The sequence below is a fragment of the Microtus ochrogaster genome, chromosome 15 (assembly GCF_000317375.1).
Source record: "Microtus ochrogaster isolate Prairie Vole_2 chromosome 15, MicOch1.0, whole genome shotgun sequence".
Taxonomy (NCBI): domain Eukaryota; kingdom Metazoa; phylum Chordata; class Mammalia; order Rodentia; family Cricetidae; genus Microtus; species Microtus ochrogaster.
Genome location: NC_022017.1, coordinates 6,642,162 through 6,650,957, shown reverse-complemented (window position 1 = coordinate 6,650,957; position 8,796 = coordinate 6,642,162). Strand labels below are relative to the sequence as shown.

The 8,796-nt window shown below is 42.9% G+C and overlaps 1 pseudogene; it reads right to left on the bottom strand.

Annotated features, from left to right (window-relative positions):
• Window positions 1-483: 483 nt before the first annotated feature.
• LOC101982489 lies at window positions 484-2,078 on the bottom strand (annotated as a pseudogene).
• Between the last annotated feature and the right edge of the window lie 6,718 nt (window positions 2,079-8,796).

Genomic DNA, 8,796 nt, shown 5'->3' with positions numbered 1-8,796 from the left:
CTATCTTTATGGATAGGTATCCCATGTTTTTACAAAGAGTTTTGATGTAGCTACATCTGACCTGAATTTAGCTTCCTTGTTCCTCAGAGATCTAGGTATGTTTTATTGCATATGCAGGGTTCAGTTATTCACCACTAGTTTGCACCAGATCGTGCTGTGTTTAAATATGCCTAAAATAAACAACCTGGGGTTAGACTCCAGATGTCTGAACCAACATTGATTACTGATACATGTGCCGAACGGCCTTCTTGTCTCTCCCAGCTTACCTCTCTGCTGCCATGCAGGTCACAGAGATACTCCCTCCCTGCTGCACTGAGGGAAGTCAGAGAAGATCCATCTGTGCTGAAATTCAACAAGAGATTTGATATATGGACACAAAAGAAAATTTCTTCTTGAGTCTAATGCTAAGGTGGACATAGATGATCATTCTTGGAGTCTGGCAGAGATGCTGAGGCACAGGAAACTTCTCTATGGATCTTCCTCCTAGACAGATTCTGCCTGAGCCAGGCTGCCTCTCCCAAGGGCTCTCCCCATGGCCCCCTTCATTTCCTTGTTGCGGAAGCTGTAGATGATGGGGTTGCACATGGAGGTGATGATGGTGTAGAGGAGGGAGAAAGGCTTGTCTTTGTCAGGCCCATGCGTACTACGGGGATTCATGTAAGAGAACATGGCTGAGGTGTAGAAAAAGATGACCACAGTCAGGTGGGAGGCACAAGTGGAGAATGTCTTCCCCTTACCCAAGGAAGAGGATCTGCTAAGGATGGAGGCCAGGATGCGGGCGTAGACCTCCTCACCTCGACAATGAGCACCATGGGGCTGAGAAGCACCACAATGGCATCAAGAAAGATCAACTTCATGCTGAGCTTGGGGTCCCCACAGGAGAGAGCAATCACTATGGGGGCCTCGCAGAAGAAGTTTTCTATGTGGTTTTCTTTACAGAAAGGATTCCGGAATGATATATACTCAAGAAAGATTCCATTGGTCATCCCAAAGATCCAGGAAGAGCACACCAGTCTGACACACACCTGAGGGCTCATGATATGGGCATAGTTCAGGGGGTGGCAGATGGCGACATAACGGTCATAGGCCATGAAAGCCAAGAGGATGCACTCGGCCACACCCACTAGAAAGACCAAGTACATCTGGGTCATACAAGAGGCAAAGGAGACTGTGTGGTTCTTGGTCACCAGATGGATCAACATCTGTGGGATGGTGGTGGTGATGAAGCAGATGTCCAGGAAAGACAAGTGTCCAAGGAAGAAGTACATGGGGCTGTTGAGTCTGGGGTCAGTCCAGGTGATGAAGATGATGAGGCCATTCATGGCCATGGCGAGGCTGTAGAGAGCCAGGAAGAGGGCGAAGAGCAATGCCCGTGTGGAAGGGGGACTCTGCTCAAAGCCCACGAGGATGAACTCTGAGACTGTGCTGCTGTTCCTCAGGTCTGCTGTCTGGGGCCTGTTTGAGGAGGGGGGCAGGAGAAACATAAAGAGCACAGTTGTGTGGAAGGTTAGATGATCCCTGGACCCAGAAGCCTAGCAAGAGGCTTTCCCTGGATGACAGTAAATGTTTTGGCACTTGGCAGTCACTGGTAAATCTATGAATAATAGCCTAGTGAAATGCCAGGGTCACCAGAGGCTCTATACATACATCCTCATTGTAGAAGTTGAAGAAGAGCTGATTCCCCTTTAGTCTGGACTGATGAGATGCCCTGTGAAATGGTGCATGTGTTCCAGGTCCTTCAACATCAAAGGACTGCTTATGGCCGGATGCATCCAGAGGGGAAAGAATAAGAGAGCTATGCCTGGGACTCAGGTCAGATGAGGAAAGGTCAGAAACTGGGGTGTGCAGTGTGTGATGGTGATGGCAGTTTACTTAAGGTCTTGGTATGAAACACATGAGAACATGTTCTCTAGAGGAAAACTATATTCTGTCTTTGCATACTTAAAGGGAACAAAGGCTTGGAGTTTTAAAGCATAGGAATCAAATTGCTCAGCAGACAGTGGATAGCTTTCTGGATCTTTCCAGTCAGTGATCCACCCTTTCTCTGATTCACTCTCATAGAGGGGTTTATCCACCATGCTGTGCACAAAAGGTGTCTGGCTGGAGCAGGAGCTTCCTGAATAGGTGACACCTTGCCTTATAGTCAGACATTCATACTCCTGGGCAGAAAGAATGCAACCACCTCTCTAAGAATGGGGAATGAATGAGCAGGGCTCACAGATGCCAAGCATCTGGAACTCACCCCGCGAGAACCTTGGTCACCATCAGCCTGTGAGTTCATGGTGCTTATCTGATGTCTTTAGACAGTTAGTAGTCACAGTTCGCATGCTCTTTCCTCATTACTGTAACATTTAGGGAATCATTATGTTCAGATCCAGTCTCTTGTATTTTCATCATGTTTGCAATTAAGATGTACCAGATCCTGTCGAGTGGTGGAGGCATACGCCTTTAAACCCAGCACTCTGGAGGCAGAAGCAGGTGGATTTCTGTGAGTTTAAGGCCAGCCTAGACTACAGAGTGAGTTCCTGAATAACCAAGGCTAAACAGAAAAACCCTATCTCAAAAAACAAAAAACAAAACCAAACAAAAGGTGTTTCAGATCCCCTTTACCTACAAGTGTTTCAGATGGTCATTGTATTCCTGCTGAACCCCGTGTTCTTCAGTGCCTCCCTTCTGTTTTTCCTCTTTTATTGTCTTCGTGCTATACCTGCATTTTGCCTTCTATTGATCCTTTTTATTCATACTTCCAACTCCTACTAATTCTTACCCTTTTCACCCCCTACCATCTTTACTTATTACCGACTATTCAGCTATATAAGTTGAATTGAGCTCTCTTGTCTTTCAAGTTCTCAAATCTCCCTCTTGCCTTGAGGAGGCTCCCTACCCTGTTATGTTCCTTCCTTGAAGGACTAGATTCTATCTCCTGTGTCAGGGCCACTCTTTGAAGGGCTAGATTCCCTTCCAATGAGGTTTCTTGGTCTATCAAGGCAAAAGCTAGGTCTCTTCCTATCATCTTAATGTTGAACAGTTCTAATACCAAGGACTACTCTGGTGGTCTGGAAAGGGAAGGGCAGAGAGCATAGTTTAATATTGGCCCCAAATCTTTCACTCTCAGATATGTTGAAACCAACCTAATGATTGGGCAACCTAAGTCATCAGTGAGCTACAATCTATAGAATTCTTGGACTTGGCTAAGAAGAAGTTGTACTCTAACTCAAGGACTCACTGAGCCTCACTAACGGACACAGGCTTGCTTGTGGTTCACCGAGAAGAAATAACCTTCTGTACTGGCCAGCAGTGAGTGTCCTGGGAGGTGCCATCAGCATCTGGACAGTCAGGCATCTGTGTGAAGCAAATCACACCCACCTCATCCTGTGTCTCTGCTGCTCCTGTTGTCACTGAGTCACTGTCCCCAGTAAGAGAGATGGCAGGGTGTCTGAGGAAGAGCTGCTCCAGGGAGGGGAGTCTGAGCTGGTGGGCCACTCTGGAAGGCAATGGTATCTGGTGACCTTTTCAGGTCTTTGATACCTATGCTATTATAGACAAATGAATTCTTAAACAACATACCACTTGCATGTGCAGGGCACTATAGACTAGGCAAGGGCTATCTGCTTCATACTGCTGGTGTGGGAAGTCCTTCTGTATTTGTGTTGCTTTTATTGGCTAATGAATAAAGCTATTTTGGCCAATAGCTTAGCAGAAAAGAGCAAGGTGAGAATTCCAAGAGGAGAGAAGGCAGAATCAGGGAGATGCCATGTTGCCACCAGAGGAGACAGATGCTGGAACTTTGTCCAGTAAGCCATGACCTCATGGTGATACACAGATTAGTAGAAGTGGGTTAATTTAAGACATAAGAGCTAGCTAGCAACATGCTTTAGTGATTGACCAAGCAATGATTTAATTAATATAGTTTCTGAGTGATTATTTGGGGTCTCTGTGGCGGGGAAATGAACAAACAGCCTCAGACTACATACTGGCATTTGGTAATGCTTGCGCTTACCTGCTTGCTTTTCACGTTGTGTGTGTGTGTGTGTGTGTGTGTGTGTGTGTGTGTGTGTGTGTAGCTCCTGTTTTCCAAGGCAGTGCTTCTCAGTGTAATAGCCCTGGCTGTCCTGGAACTTTCTTTGTAGACCAGGTTGGCCTTGAGCTCACAGAGATTCACCTGTCTCTACCTCCTGAATGGTGAAATTAAAGGCCTGTGTACCACTGCTCCATCAGATTGTATATTTTGACCTTATTGCCTTTAAAAAATTTTTGTGTTCATGATTATGATTTCTCTGGTAAGCTAGGAGAGCATTGTAATTGTCCTCTACAGACTGTACAGAGAAACAGCACCATCCTTAATTCAGCTGATTCTTATTTAAAGACCAAGGGTCTTTGATCTCAGTAAATTAGCAATTGAAAAAATAGTTTGTAAATATCCTGACAGTTGAGCCTCTGTTTTATTACCTTTATGATGTAGTTTAATCTGATTGAAAGGTCATAGGTAATTTAGTCTGGACAAAGAAGTCATACACAATTTCCAGCAGAAAGGAACAGAGAAAAAATTTTCCATAAAGCTTGTATTGTCATAGTTGATTTTACTGACGTACATTCTGACCTGTTTCAGAACCATCTATAAGCAAAACAGAAACTTCTCCAAAGTCCAAGAGCCTCTGTAAAGATCAGTTGTTTGTATTGGGTTATCTGTCATGAGAGTGGAGCATGGGCATCTTGATTATACTCCCTTTTGGATTACCAGAGGCCTAGTGGGTAGGGAAATAAAATCTGCACACCACTGGGGGTTGTATTAGTCAGGGCTCTCTAGAGGAACAGAACTGATAGAATGATCTATATATACATAAAGGGGATTCCTTAGAGTGGTTTACAGCTAGTCCTGACAGAAAGTCCAAGAACCCAGTAGTAGTTCAGTCCGTGAGGCTGGACGTCTCAGTTGGTCTTCTGTATGCGACAGAATCACGAAGAAGTCTGCTCTCTTGCCAGGAAAGGAAGGCTGCAGCAGCAGGATGCATGAACTTGACAGTGAGAATGAGAGCAAGCAAGCAGAGGTCAAAAGTCTTTTTCTTCCGTGTCCTTTACATAGGCTGTCACAAGAGCGTGTGTCCCAGGTTAAAGGTGGATTGTCCCGCTTCAAATGATCTGGATTCAAGGAGGGTCTTCATAACTCAGATGATCTGGATTAAGGAAAATCCCTCACAGGTGTGGCCTGCAGCTTGGGTTTTTAGTTACTTCTAGATGCAGTCCAGCTGACAACCAAAGACAGCCACCACAGAGGTCCTGGTACTGTTTCCATGTGAAAGTAATTGTCATAATGTAACAGTCCTAACCTGTGTCTGTCCTTCAATTACACCACCACAGGGGACAGGATATGCCCCTGTGACTTGTTTTTGTGGAAAGAGAAAGCTGTCTCTTGTCCATCGGATTATCCTTGTTTTCCTACAGAACGACATTCTCTAGGCCAGTGGTTCTCAGCCTGTGGGTTGCAATCCCTATGTGGGGGTGGGCGTCAAATGACCCTTTTATAGAGGTCACCTAAGACCATCAGAAAACACTTTTTACATTCACTTTATAACAGTAACAAAATTACAGTTATGAAGTAGCATCAGAAATAATTTTATGGTTGGGGGGGTCATCAGAACATGAGAAGCTCTATTAAAGGGTTGCAGCATTAGGAAGGTTGAGAACCACTGTTCTAGGGTACTCTCTGTCCCTGCCTGGGAGGCTTTGTTGCTGTCAAGAACTACCAATGGCTAGAGAACAAGGCTACCTAACTCCAGGTTTCTGTGCAGAGAAACTCAAAGGATCTGTGATAATAGTTAAATTAACAATTTTCAAAGTAGTTCATCTACATCATGGAAGGAAGGACCAGTGATGTGTGATTCCCCTCTGTATGCTGTGAACATTGGTTAATAAAGAAACTGTCTTGGGCCTGAGCAGGGAATAGAGGTAGGCAGGGAAAACTAAACTGAATGCTGGGAGAAAGGAAGTGGAGTCAGAGAGAAGCCATGTAGCCCTGCTGGAGCCAGACGAAACTTTAGTCAGTAAGCCACAGCCATGTGGTGATACACAGATGAATAGAAATGGGTTAACTTAACATATAAGAGTTAGCCAATTAGAAGCTAGAGCTAATGGGCCAAATAGTGATTTGATTAATACAGTTTCTGTGTGATTATTTTGGGGCTAAGTGGCCAGGAACCAACAAGCGGCCCCCTCCTTCCTACAGATCAGGACCTCTAACAGTGTCTGAAATGTTCTTTCCTACCCATTAAGCCTATAGTTAACCAAAGGAGCAGAAATAAAGATTGCTGTGCCCCACTTTCATGGATGACTTTTCCGTATGAATCACTGCTTAGGAGAAGGTCTTGTGGAGAGTATCCTGCACTCTTCCATATTCTGGACTGTAAAAGCACAGGGTTCAGGAATTAAGAGCAAGGTCTCCATCTATGACTATGAGCTTGAAGAATCAAGTGTGATGTTGAGAGCCAGATCTGTGAGGAAATGTCTCACTGCAATATGATGGCTTGGATTCTTGTTATCTTTACAAAAATGAGTCTTTCTGTTGTTCTCTCATCATGCCCTGAACACAGAAAACAAGGTAGATACAGCATTGTTATTAATTAATTGTTTAATAATAAAATAGTCTGCTTTAGGAATGAGGTTAGTTTATTTGAGACTTATGGATTCACCAGTCTTGTTTAAATTAATTTATTATTTTTAAAAAGATTCAGTCTGTAAGTTTGCCTATCTTCTGATAGGTTTTTCTTCAAGTAATATGTCTTTTAGTCATATTTACTATCATCTAAAACCATTTTCTCATATGCATACTTAAAGCTGTTATTCATTGGATTAAACTCTTCTCCTCATGGTATAGAAAATCATTGCTTTATGGACACAAAGCTGACATGGTAGATCTAATCTGAGACTCAAGAACCCCCACAAACTGATGGATCTGTTTCATATTTCACCCTGTAAGTGAATCTCTAAAACAGTGTAGGGAAGGTTGAATATATTAGAGACTTTTTTTTTGTTTGTTTGGGGGGAAGCTCATTATTTATCAACTTCTTGAAGGCAGCTGGAACTTAAAGGTTTAAAACTTCTTTTTGAAGTTCAACAACTTCAAAATCTTATCTTCTTTTGATTGAAAATTACTCTTTTAATTGCTGAATTGTTGTTTCCTCAAATGTTCTCTTCTGAAGTCTGATTGAGATAGGATTGTGTAGGGGGACAGAGTTTGTGCTCACAGATAGGCACTAGGGAAGCCAGGAGTGTTAAACACACAGGGTGTGGTCTCTTCAAAGAAAGAGATGGATAACCTGTTTTCATAGTCTGGTGACCTCTGTGCTATCTGTAGCTCCAGGCCACACCTGGCTGCCCAGACTCTTAAATTTATTTCAGTCATCCTTCCTAGGTTTTTACCTTAAGCATTGTTTCTTGTCAATAGAACCCATCTTTATGGAAGAGGTCACATGCGTTTTGTTAAGCGTTTCAGTTTAGTCATGTCTTTAGCTTTGCTGTATATATACGACTGAGTATCATCAGGAAGCTTTTCCCAAAATTTTGATGTGCTTAAATACACCTAAAATAAACTGACCTGTGTGAGACTCTAGAAGTTTGAACCAACACCAGCTACTAAGTTGTGTTGAACAGAATTTCTTTCTCATCTCACATCAATTGACACTCTACTAGACCTGGTGGTTGCAGAGATTCCTACAGGATTTAACATCTAATCCCACTACCAGGTCTTTCTTGTGAAAGACTTCTCAGAAGAAGTCTAGGGAAATCATTTATTCGGCTCCCAACTATTATGGGGGGGAGATGTCCTTGATCTCATGAGTGGGGTGATTGCACAATGAGCTTTATCTCCTGGGGCTCTTAATGTTCTAATGCTAAAAATGGCTAGAACACTCAGCTGCTTCCCCCACAGGCCTGTGATCCAATTTTGCCTTCATGGTTAAAAGAAGAAATGACCTAAGGACATCAGGAACCAAATGTGGATGGAGTGAATAATTCAGTAGCAGGCCTATAGCAATCAGAAAATGACATTGGGTCTCATTCACCATAAAGGTGACCCTTCAGGCCTTAAGTGTAATGGGAAAACTCAAACACAGAGAGTCCCTGACTAAATATAGATAATTTTAAGATGTACAACATTATACGCTCAAGCAGTTTAGATGTTTATGGCAACTCCTTACCAAGAAAGTTAATAACAGATTTGAAAATGAGCAAAGAGTCTGAATAGACATTTCTCAAAATTAACACAGACAAATAGCCAATAGGAATATGAAGAAAACACCCAACAGCTAACAATCAGGGAAATGCAAACTAGAGCCAAGCGAGATATGAACTCATATTGTTAGAATAGCTATTATCAAAAAGATGAAAGTTAAGTGTTGGCAAGGATGTGGAGGAAAAGGTTCGTTCTTGCACACTGATGGTGGGAATATGCGTCCTGCTGTTATATTAAATGTGGTGTTTCCCAAACAAGCTTGGAGTATGGGGATCGTCTGATGCAGCAGGATTATGTTCGAAGGAGACTAAATTAGCCTAATTAGGATGCAGGTGAGCATCTTTATTTCCATATTTGCTGTGGCACTGTTTATGTTTGGGAAATCAAATGTCTGATCACTGGTAATTTTGGGGAGTCCTACTATGGCCACCACATGTTACCCAGGAAATCAAGGGACCCTCTTAAGGTTCTTACTTTTATTAATAAAAGAACTTAAAGACAGACTCAGAACAAAGGTCAAGGACACATTTATTAACATTTAAAAGAAAAATCCCAGGGCAGGCAAGATG